Source organism: Delphinapterus leucas, chromosome 9, assembly GCF_059928025.1.
Source record: "Delphinapterus leucas isolate spDelLeu-1000000601 "Yukka" chromosome 9, BTC_Dleu_Yukka2, whole genome shotgun sequence".
Lineage (NCBI taxonomy): Eukaryota > Metazoa > Chordata > Mammalia > Artiodactyla > Monodontidae > Delphinapterus > Delphinapterus leucas.
Window position 1 is genome coordinate 98,923,314 of NC_143137.1, and position 12,063 is coordinate 98,935,376.

Genomic DNA, 12,063 nt, shown 5'->3' on the forward strand with positions numbered 1-12,063 from the left:
CCCCCCCCACCGAGCTGGGAGTTCAGCAAGAAAATAATTAGATATTCAGGATGGGATGAAATGAAAGGCCCTTTTGAGGAAACAACACTGTTTCCCAGAAAATTCGGGAAATGCCTGTGGGAATAGCACTTTCAGAGGGGCCAGGGGACAGCGTGAATTTCAGAGGGTCTATGCATCTGGCTCTGAGGCCACTCCCCTCCCCTCCGAGCTGGCTCTCACAGCAAGGAGCCTTGGGACCTTGACAGCTTTCTGGAAAAACAAAACAGTTGCGTATGCAGAATTTCATTGGCATCAGATCACTTTTGTACCAAGGAGGTCATGTAGTCCTCCAACACCCTGGGGGAATATTTTCATTGTGTTTGTCCTGCAGAAAAGTTGCAGATTAACTCACACTCTTCTAGGGCCAACTGTGAGCCAGCAACTCAGTAAAGACAATGAATTCATCTTCCTCGGCCAGCAGGGGAGGGAAGAGAGGTGTCCACATTTTATAGACAGGAAACCACATCTCCCGGAAGTTGGGAGTTGCTCAAAATTGACACAATGTGGAGGAAGGGCCTCTGACCCCACAGGCTCTGCACCCTCCACCCCTATGCAACGCTACCTGCCAAAAATGTGCAATATTCCGAAGTTCTAAAACCGCCAGCTCAACCAATTACTCACAACCATCACTAAACACCACCATGACCAGTTGGGGCACAGATGTAGCACGTTGGTGCAATAATACCTCTGTTTCTCAAGGTTGTGTTGGGAAGTTCCTTTTACACCTTCCCCAGTGATTGGTTCCCAATTAATTTTCCCAAACAGATCCTCCTCCCACGTCCACTTGCCCAGTGGCTCTGCCGATGACACTTTGACTTTTGCGGATTGAGACTCCTTTCAGACTTCTGGCATCCAGAACTGTGAGATAATAAATTTGTCATCTTAAGCCACTTAGTTTGCTGTAACTTGTTACAGCAGCAGTAAGAGACTAATGTACTCACAGAAAGTGCCTAGCAGGGGCCTTGTCAAGAAAAAGCTTCCATGCATGGCACTGGCATCTTTTCCATTACCACACCATTGTGGGCTTAGGTACCCAGAAGTCACAGTGGAGCATGCTTCAACATACTTAAATTTTAAGACCACCCTGATCCCAAAGCATATGTCAACCCCCTCCTCCATGCCATGCAGACTGACAAGGAAGACCCAGCAGTGCGCCTCCGGTGCACACTCACCAGTACTAACCTGCACCATACACATCATGGCCAAGGTGACAGCCTGTCCATCTTGCCTGTTCTGGGACTGGGCCTGCCCTGCCTCATCCTGAAGTTGTCTGTTGGCTTCTTGCTTCCCCTGCCGGAATAGGTGTCCTTGAAAAGTGGTCACACGTGTCTTATCATCCTTGTGTCTTTCACAGATATTTGCAAACAGGGGGTGCTCAACAAATAGTTTTGGAATGAATGAATCAGTGAAAAAAGTCTGTCAACCCATAGCCCATGGAATGGAACAAAACATCATTCGACGGGGATATACTTCACGGAGTCTTGAGACTTCACTGGGGGAAGGAGGAATGTTCGGCGACTGGGAGACCTCTTTTCACCTACCACACGCCAGGCATCATGGCTATGCAGGGCTCTGCCACATCTGGACACCCTCTCATTATTCATACATGTAAAAATGGGGCAACATCCCAAATAAATTAGCCTATCGGTCATGAATTTTACTGTCGGAGGAGACCTCCAATTCTCAAACACGTAAATGCACACAGAGAATAACATACGAGTTTCAATCACAGCAGAGTTGCCATTTGCCGTCAGGCACCGTGCTATGTGCTTTACACGCATTATCATGGATTCTCATAAACTTCTTTGAGGCAGGTTTCACTTTACTCCCATTTTGCCCATAAGGTAATTGTGCTGTAAGGCGATCGTGCGCCTTGCCCAGGCTATAAGGGACAAGACTGAAGGTCTCCCAGCTCTGCCTGACTCCAGCCTCTCCCAATCTGCAGCCCGGTCTCTCCAGACCCACAGCATGGACTGTGTTTCCCTGGGTGCCAGAGGCATGTCCCTACCATCCATCTGCTGCTACCTTTTTTTAATGCACTCTAAACCCAGTATTTTGAAACTATTTTGAATCCAAACATATGAGCATGCACTCCAAATTCAGTAATCTCCTTGGCAAATTCTGATCTGAGCATAGAGGTTTTTAAATGGATTCAAAACAGCAGCCCAGCTGACTTCAAAGATTTAGTCTGAATAACCATTTTATACAGAATTATTAAGTCAAGAAAATGAGAGTTATTAACTTTGCAAGATTCAGTTTTTAACTTTACAAAATGAAGACTTTATTTTAAAAACCTGCTTTAAATATCAGAATTCTATCCTGGTCCATTCAATTGCATGTATTATACTGATGTGATAACTTGTAGGAACAGACTGGATAGACTAGAAATTCCACAAAATAAAATTTAGTCTTTTGATACTCAAGCCGAATCAGTAAAACTAATAAACAAATATAACGATACATAGCTTTAGGGCAACTGGCAAATGAAGCATTTGGGAAACCTGCAGAGTTGGAGTCTTACCCCCATCTCAGCTGTCAGAATGGTGATTCTGAGTAACCGTCTGATGACAGATAAACCTTGATTTTTAACCCCAGTTTCCCATTTACTTGTTATGTGAACTGGAACAATTAACAGCTTCCTGGAACCTTGTCTTTTCTCATGTGTAGAACCAGGAGGTCTGCTAAAATTGGTTGTTGTGTAGCTTAAGTAAATTAGTGTTTGTAAGCACCCTAGCACAGCACCAGGCCATCATAAGTCCTCAATGCCTGATGACTGAAATGAAAAAAAAAAAAAAAAAATCTTGGTCCGAAACAAATTCCAAATCAATCCGATATAACATAGCAGAGGAAAAATAAATCATTGTCATGCTCTCGGGATGAAAAGCCTCTGTAAAGCACAACCCGAAAAGTGAAGCAGAAACAGCATGTGTATAAGCACATTTAAGTTTGAGACTTCTGTGCATCTAAGGTTCTCCCCTGGGAGGCAGGATTGCATAGTGGTTAAACATCGCCCAAGTTAACATATTAGCTTCTTCACCACCTCATAGCTGTGTGATCCAGGACAAGTTAAAAATAAAACCTACTTCACAGGGCTGTGTGATGATTAACTAGTTAATATTTATAAAGAACTTAGTGCCTGGCATGTGGTAAGCAATAAAAAATATAGTTTCTTAGTATTAGCTATCGACAGAAATAAATTTAGAAGGCAAAAATGGACTAGAAAGAATACTTAAAATTCTGACAGACATGGGCTCATGATTCGTATGTTGGGGATTAGGGTAGAATGAGGTCATATGGGTGGGGCCCTAACCCAGTCTGACTGGTTTCCTTACATGAAGAGGAGATTAGGACTCAGGCACACACAGAGAATAGATGATGTGAGGACATGGGGAGAAGACAGCCGTCTACACGCCAAGGAGGCCTCAGGAGAAACTAACCCCGCTGACACCTTGATCTCAGACTTCCAGCCTCCAGCACTGTGAGAAAATAAACTTCTGTCATTTAAGGCACCCTATCTGTGGTACTTTGTGATAGCAGCCCTAGCAGGCTAATACACTTACTAAATAAAGATCTCTTAAAATCAGACCAAAAGGTAAATATTGCAAATACATGAACAAGCAATATACTAAAAAAAAAAAAAAAAAAGTGGTCAGCAAAAATAAAAAATATGTTAAACTTCACTAATTATCAAAGGAATGTGAATTCCAGCAATGAGCTACTAGTTATTAAGACTGAACAAGATGAAGAAGAAAGATAATCCCCAATATGGATCACCATTGAAAAGAGGGGGAAACTCTCTCATTGCTGGTAGGAAAATAAATTGGAAAAATCTTTCTGGAGGGCCATTCGGCAACAGTTATCAAAGTTTTATCTACAAAATGCATTCTATCCGATCTTGCAAGTTTTTTATTTAGGTTTTTTCCCTAAGAATATAGTTGGACAGGTAAGCGATAATTTGTTCTGCTAATGTCCGACCAGGCACAGAGACCTCTGCTGCTGCCCTCTGCCATGGCCACGGTCCGAGAGCATGACAAGGACTACAGGGCAGCTGCGTACCCGCTATCTTTCTCACTGTTCTTCTAGTTTTGACTTATGGGCTTTTTTCTTCCTTAGACACAGACATGTGTCTCTGGGCTGGAAGTAGGAATGACACCACCAAGCTTGCTCAGGATCACTATTTCTTAAACAGCTTTACTGAAGTATATTCAACAAAGTACAGCTGTTGACAGTATACTCTCTGGTATATACACACCTGTAAAACCACCACCACAATCCAGATAGTAACATAGCCATCACCCCCAAATGTTCCTTTGTGTCTCCTTGTGACCCCTCCTTCCAGCAGCCCCACCTCCAGCCCAGGCAGCCATGGATCTGGTTTCTGTCACTACCCATTAGTTTGCGTTTCCTAGAATTTTGTATGAATGGAATCATTCAGTAAACACTCCATTTTTGTCTGGCTGCTTTCACTCAGCATAAGTATGGTGGGATTCTTCCATGTTGTAGCATGCATCAATAGCTCATTCCTTTTTATTGCTGAGGATGTGTATGTATGGATGTGCCACAATTTGTTTATCCATTCACCTGTTGATGGAACTTGTGTTGTTTGCAACTGGGAGCTATTACAAATAAAGCTATAATGAACATTGGTGTGCAAATCTTTATAAGGGCATATGATTTCATTTACCCTGGGTAATCACCTGGAAGTGGAATGGTTGGCTCATAACTTTTTAATAAGCTGCTTCAAGACAGAGTAATCAAGATTGGATTTACCCTCCTACCTGAAACAGCTAAAAAAAACTACAGAAAAAAAAATATGAAACAATGGTTATCAAGACACTGGACATCAGTGACAAAGGCCAGTAATTGCTGAGAGGCAGTAAATAAGGAGGATGAGCCCTGTGATGGCTCCAGTCACACTGTGTGAGGGTTTCCAGGCTACAGCACAGGAAAGGGGGACCCAGGCAGGCCCAGCAGATTCCTTAGCTAGAAGATGGAGATGAGGGTCTAGGAGTTCAGAAAGCTGGAGTTAGCAGGAGAGAGGGCCAGAGAGAAAGCTCCAGATATGCAAGGCTCCCCTTTGAGTAGATATCAGAATACAAATTGGTGAGTGCATGAAAGGAAACTCTGGAGGTCTGGGGAAATAGATGCAGAACAGACACACATGTTAGAATTAGCAGGTATAGACATTAAAAGAGTTATTTAAGAAGAGATAAGGAAGATACGTTTTTTTAAAAACCAATGAATTGAACTTCTAGAAGTGAAAACTATAATGTGTGAGATTGATACACACACACACACACACGCTGGCTGGGATTCAGGGAGGATTAGACACTGCAAAAGAAAGAATTAGTCAGCTTGAGTATATAGACATTCAAAATATTCAAAATGAAACACAAAGAGAAAAAAAAGATTGTTTTAAATGACAAGAACACCAGTGAGGTGTGGGACAATTTCAAGTGTCTCACAGGTAGTGACACCAATGAGAATGAAGGGGGTAGGTCAGGAAAAATACTTGAAGAAATAATGTCCCCCAATTTCCCAATCTTCATGAAAACTTTAACCCCCAGATCCAAGCAAAAGCTGAGTGTCATAGACATGAAGAAAACCACACCAAAAAAACCAAATTGCCCAAAACCAGCAATAGAGAGAAAAATCTGAAAAGCACCTAGAGAGAAAAGACACTTTACAGGGAACAAAGATAAGGATACAGTGACACAAAAACAGATGAAACTGTGAGGAGAAGCAGACAGCACCACAATCTCAGAGGGCAACTTCCACCCCTGCCAGTGAGTGAGAGGACAGGCAGGCAGATGAGCAGGTGCAGGAGGCTGGATGACACCATCAGCCACCGTGACCCAGATGGCAATAGACTCTGCGCCCTTCACCAACTTAGACTACATTGTGGGAATAACCCAAGTCTCAGTAACTTTCAAGGATTCAGGCCATATGGCGTGTTCTCTGACCACAACAGAATAAAATTAGGAATCAGTAGTTACATGAGGACATATGGAAAATTCCCAAATGCATGAACACTAAAAGACGTGTTTCTAAATAACCCATGGATCAAAGAAGAAATCAAAAGGGAAAAGAGAAGGTAACTTGAACTGAATTAAAATATACTGTATCAAAATAGGTGGGGTGTCACTAAAGCAGTATTCTAAGAGAAAATTATAGCACTAAAGGCCTACATTAGAAATGAAGGTCTCAAATCAACAACCTCAGCTTCTACCTAAGAACTATAAAAAGAACAAATTAAGCCTAATATAATCAGAAGAAAGGAAATAATAAAGATCCAGGCAGAAATCAGTGCCTTGAAGAAAAAGAGAAAGTCAATGACATAAAAGCTGGTTCTTTGAGAACAATAAAGTCTATGATCAACCTCTAGCCAGACTGAGGAGAGGAAAAAGAGGCCACAAATGACAAACAACCACCACAGAACCTAATTTTTCCTAACCATCCCATTTCTGGACTCTTATCATTCTGGGGAGACACAGAGAGTACAAACAGGAGAACCAAAAATGGTCACACCAAGCAGATGAAGCAACTCAAAGAAATGTCAAATGGGGATATTGAGAAGGGGCACTGTCACATGGGAAGGGGGCAATGTCATGTGGGGACTGTGGAGGATGATGGAATACAGGAGCGGTAGAGGCAGAGGCATTAATATATGGGCTGTCACACGTGACTGTCTTCCTTGACATGGCGTGATATGGAGGCTGGGACCTGGACCTCCTTCCTCCTAACCTCAGTGGCAACTCTGATCTTGCACTAGATCTACTTGGAATGCAAGGCTAGACTGTTTATTTTGGAAGGAATTTTGTCCATGGAATAAACACTGATGATGATATCTTTTTCAGAAATGAGACTGAGCTAACAAGTTGTTACATTTGTAACTAAGCTAAGACTTTTTGTTCTGTAGAGAGAATCTCAATAGTCTTTGGAAATGTATTCTTTCATAGGCTTACCTCAATTCAATAACTTATCTGGTCTCAAGAATGCCGGAACTGGCCCTGCCCAGCACACAAAAATTTCCATTTATTTTTTAGGCTAGGGCAGCAAACCCAGATCCAGAGAAGAAGAAAGTAGACACTGCTGACAGCAGATGTCCTGCCAGTAAGTCAGGTGGCTACGCATTCCACCAGGCAACCCTGTCAAGAGGTCAGATTATAAGTGGTACATGTCGACAGCGTGATTCCTTGGTCCCTGGCAGACTCAGTTTCATTGGTCAATTTCGGTTTGGGATATGATGTTACTCAAATGCTGGTGAGCCTTTCGTGGCTAAAATATGCCTAACTGTGTTGATTTTTAAAGGAGCAAGTTGCCAGACAGCTGAGCTATAATGTCGAGAGGGTATCCTTGCTTCCGGCAGGGCTTCTGAAGCTCTCCAGCTTGGCCTGATTTTCTGATCTTTCTTCCACCCACATTTCCTGCTGGTGTTCTCTCTGGAGATATTTGGTTACTGACACAAACATATTACCCTGATCCCAGATAATACAGAATTTTTAAGCTTCTAAGAGTGACTCTACAGAACCTACTATGGCACAGGATCTCCCCCATCTGTCTTGGTACAAAAGAAAGTAGAAACAGATGGTGTAGGGCCCAAGACAGGGCTGGATCTCATTAGGCAGAAATCAGAACAACTCAGGATGTCTACTCCCTGAGGATCTTAGATGCCTTCATGCTCTGGAACTCTTACCCTTAAAAGATAATTGGAGAGAAGGATAAACCATAGGCCCAGCTGGAGAAAGGAGGTGTTAGGAAGTAGTTCACATTGTTAATTTTGCATGTTACAACAACCTTAAATTATTTTTAAATTAAATTTTTTACTTTGATAAACCTATAACTAAAACCTATAACTATAGGTTTACATGCAGTTTTTAAAAAGTATACAGAGAGATCCCACGTATACTTTACCCAGATTTCCTCAATGGTAACATTTTGAATAACAACTACAGGACAATATCTCAACCATTGATATGGTCAAGATCCAGAATGCACCATCATGAAGATAGCCCCTGCTGCCCTTTTATAGCTACTCCCTAATCTTTTAATTAGCTCCTCCGCTAATCTTCTCTCCATCTCTATAATTTTGTCATTTCAAGAATGTTGTATAAACACAATCATATAGTATGTAATAACCTTATGAACTTGGCTTTTGCCCTCAGCATAACTAGAGACTGGCCCAGGTTGCTGCCTTTACCAATAGGCCTGCATACTGTTCCGTGGTGTGAAGATTCTGCAATTTGTTTAACTGTTCAATCAGTGAAAAATATTGGGGAGGTTTCCAGTTTAGGAGTATTACAGATAAAGCTGCGAGGAACATTCATGCACAGGTTTTTGTATGAATATGTTTCCACTTCTCTGGGATAAGTGATCAAAGGTATCATTTCTGGGTCATACATTTTCATGTTTCACTTTATAGGAAATCGCCAAACCACTCCCCAGAGAGTGGCTGTACCATTTTACATTCTCACCAGCGCTGGATGAGTGATCTAGTCTGCATCCCTGCTGGCATTTTGTGACACTATTGTGTAGTTTTGCTATTCCCATAGGTATGTAGTGATATATCATTGCAGTCTTACCTTGCATTTCCCTAGATTGCTAGTGATGTTCACATCCTTTCATGTGTTTATTTGTTATCTGCACATTCCCTTCAGTGAAATGCCTATTCATTTTGAGGTCCATTTTCTAACTGGATTATTTGTATCTTTATTGTTGAATTCCAAGGGTTCTTTATATATGTGAAACACTAGCCCTTTGTTGAATATGTGGTTTGCAAGTAATTCCTTCTAGTCTACAGATTGTACTTTCATCCTCTTAACAGGGTTATTTGCAGCACAAAAGTTTTAAATTTTGATGAGATTCAATTTATCAATTTTTTTTCTTTTAGGGATCATGCTAATTTTCTCCTTTGCTTTTTTTTTCAAAAATGTTATCATTTTACACTTTGCCACGATCCATTTTCAGTTAATTTTTGTAGAAGGTGTGAAGTGTAGGTTGAAGGTTTTTTTTTAAATTTATTATTTATTTATTTATTTTTGGCTGCACTGGGTCTTTGTTGCTGAGCACGGGCTTACTCTAGTTGCGGTGAGCAGGGGCTACTGTTCGTTGCGGTGCGCGGGCTTCTCATTGCAGTGGCTTCTCTTGTAGCGGAGCACAGGCTCTAGGCACGCGGGCTTCAGTAGTTGTGGCTCATGGGCTCAGTAGTTATGGCTTACGGGCTCTAGAGCACAGGATCAGTAGTTGTGGCGCACAGGCTTAGTTGCTCCGCGGCATGTGGGATCTTCCCGGACCAGGGCTTGAACCCATGTCCCCTGCACTGGCAGGTGGATTCTTAACCACTGTGCCACCAGGGAAATCCTGAAGTTCTTTTTTTCTTTTGCTTCTGGATGTCCAATTGTGCCAGCATCATTGTTGAAAAGGCTATTCTTCCTCCATTGAATTATTTTTGCACCTTTGTTAAAAATTAGTTTGCCCTATTTGCGATGGGCCTATTTCTGGATTCTCTGTGTCTGTCCCTCTGCCACTACCACACTGTCCTGATCACTGTCACCACATAGCATAGCTGCCTTCTCCACAGGCATCAAGTACCTTCCCTCTGCACAAGAAACCAGCTATCTATGAGAATTATAAATTTTGTCATTCACAGCATTTGAAGAAAAATGCTCACCCTCTGCAGGGCACTGGCTGTTACTAAGGTATTTCAAAGGTCAGCTCACATTCCTGAACTCTGACTCTCAAGTTTCCTTGCTCCTTTCCTGACAACATGGCCAGGGAGATGGTAAAAAAATGCAGTAACTTACAAAAGTATAGACTCCAAGAAGGAGGCTGTGGCAAGCACAGATCTCTGGAAAATGATTCAACTCAGGCCAACTGCCAACCTTTCTAAGGTCTTTAGTTTTTCGAGGCCAAGAGTTAGTATTTTAGTGCTATTTAACCAATTCCACTATGTAGAAACTTAATAGGGAGAGACATCCAAGAGGGTCAGCCCTGGAATAGGGTTGCCCCAGTCCCAAAGATTTTCATAACTTACTCTACATTGACTTGAATTCTGAGCAACTGATCAGATAAATCTCCACACAGTGCAGCGAGTGGTGACCTTCCTGGGTGTGGCAAACCCATAGGTGCTCGTTTTGATTTGGACTCTTTCTCTTCCACGCAAGAAAGATCTAGTGGGATGCCAGTGAGGGAGTGCGGGTTCTGACAGGGAGCCTCTTGCGTCTGCTCTTCCCCTCTCCTTGGTCCCACTTACAGCTACTGAATTGTCAAGCCCTTCACGATTCCTGATGAGTCACTCAGGACACACCTACAACTGGCAGCACCCATGTGTGAACTGCTGCTTTAGAATTTATGCAAGATAGGCACTTACTTCAAGCTGCTATGGAAATGTCTATGGAAGTGTGGTCCTGGTGACACGGATTCTGGGTGTCCCTATGGGATTCTAACAGATCTTATCCCTCGGGAGCAAGCTGCTCACCTGAGGGGGAGGTAACGAGGCACTCCGACCCCAGAGGCTCCTGCATCATGATGTTCTATCTCTTAGGAGTGCACAGACCCCCACATGGTTTTAGGGGAGCTCCAATTATGCTCCTATTTAAAATAGCAAATTGAGTCATTTGTTGAGACGTGGATGGATCTAAAGACTGTCATACAGAGTGAAGTAAGTCAGAAAGAGAAAAACAAATACCGTATATTAACGCGTGTATATGGAAACTAGAAAAATGGTACAGATGAACCGGTTTGCAGGGCAGAAGCTGAGACACAGATGTAGAGAACAAACGTATGGACACCAAGGGAGGAAAACCGCGGTGGGGTGGGGATGGTGGTGTGCTGAATTGGGCGATTGGGACTGACATGTATACACTGATGTGTATAAAATTGATGACTAATAAGAACCTGCAGTATAAACAAACAAAAACAATAAATAAATAAAATAGCAAAAGATAATTCATTTTTGATTTTTAACTGGTCTTTTTCAGAGTTAAAGAACTCAGATGATCTACTTGTTTTAAAATTCTTATGATAATCAACTTAAGATGCCAACAAAGCCTCCCTAAATGAAGCTCTACATAGAGTAAAATATAAAGTTTGTGAAATTATTTGAGTATTTCACTTTTATCAGATTTGTGGAATTAAATTTCTCAGAAAGTTGGAGTTAATTAAAAACTATATTGTCCTTATCTTCAATTAGCTACAGTAGCTTAAATGTATTTGTTGTGGGTCAAATTGTATCTCTCCCCAAAGACGCTGAAGTGCTAATCCCAGTACCTGTACATGATCAAATTAAGATGAGGTCATGAGGGGCTTCCCTGGTGGCGCAGTGGTTAAGAATCCACCTGCCAATGCAGGGGACATGGGTTCAATCCCTGGTCCAGGAAGATCCCACATGCTGCGGAGCTACTAAGCCCGTGTGCCACAATTACTGAAGTCAGCGAGCCACAACTACTGAAGCCAGCAAGCCACAACTACTGAAGCCCACGCGCCTAGAGCCCATGCTCCGCAACAAGACCACAATAAGAAGCCTGCACGCAGCAACAAAGACCCAATGCAGCCAAAAATAACTCAATAAATTAATATATAAAAAAAAAAGATGAGGTCATGAGGGTGAGCCCTAACCCAGTGCAACTGTGTCCTTACAAAAAAAGGGAAATTTGGACACAAAGCCATGCACACAAGAACGTCATGTAAAAATTGGAGTTATGCTGCCACAAGCCAAGGAGCTGTGAGAAGTAAGGAGAGAGGCCTGGAAGTGACCTCTCCCGAGCGCCTCAGAGGCGCCCAGCCCTGCACACCACCACCTCGTACTCAGGAACTCCAGAATGGGGAGACAGAACATTTCTGTTTGTTGCAATAGCCCTAGCAAACTAATACAGTATTTTATTTGGGGAAATAATTGTAGTTTGTAAGACTCCAAGCTAAACAGAAACTTCTTCACAAAGAAGCCAGCTGACAGTGCAGTTTAGTCTTGGAGAATTCAACTTTTTTGGCCCCCGTTACAAGATAATTTGGTTCAAATAAACAAAT

At 42.3% G+C, this 12,063-nt stretch overlaps 1 protein-coding gene across 1 annotated transcript in view; it reads right to left on the reverse strand.

Annotated features, from left to right (window-relative positions):
- The window catches only part of MRPS24 (mitochondrial ribosomal protein S24), a 68,623-nt gene continuing 56,560 nt past the window's right edge, over positions 1 to 12,063 (reverse strand). The window contains exon 4 of the mRNA XM_089917906.1: positions 1 to 12,063. This exon is cut by the window's right edge and continues 30,488 nt beyond it. The gene's annotated coding sequence lies outside the window, so the exon portion shown is untranslated.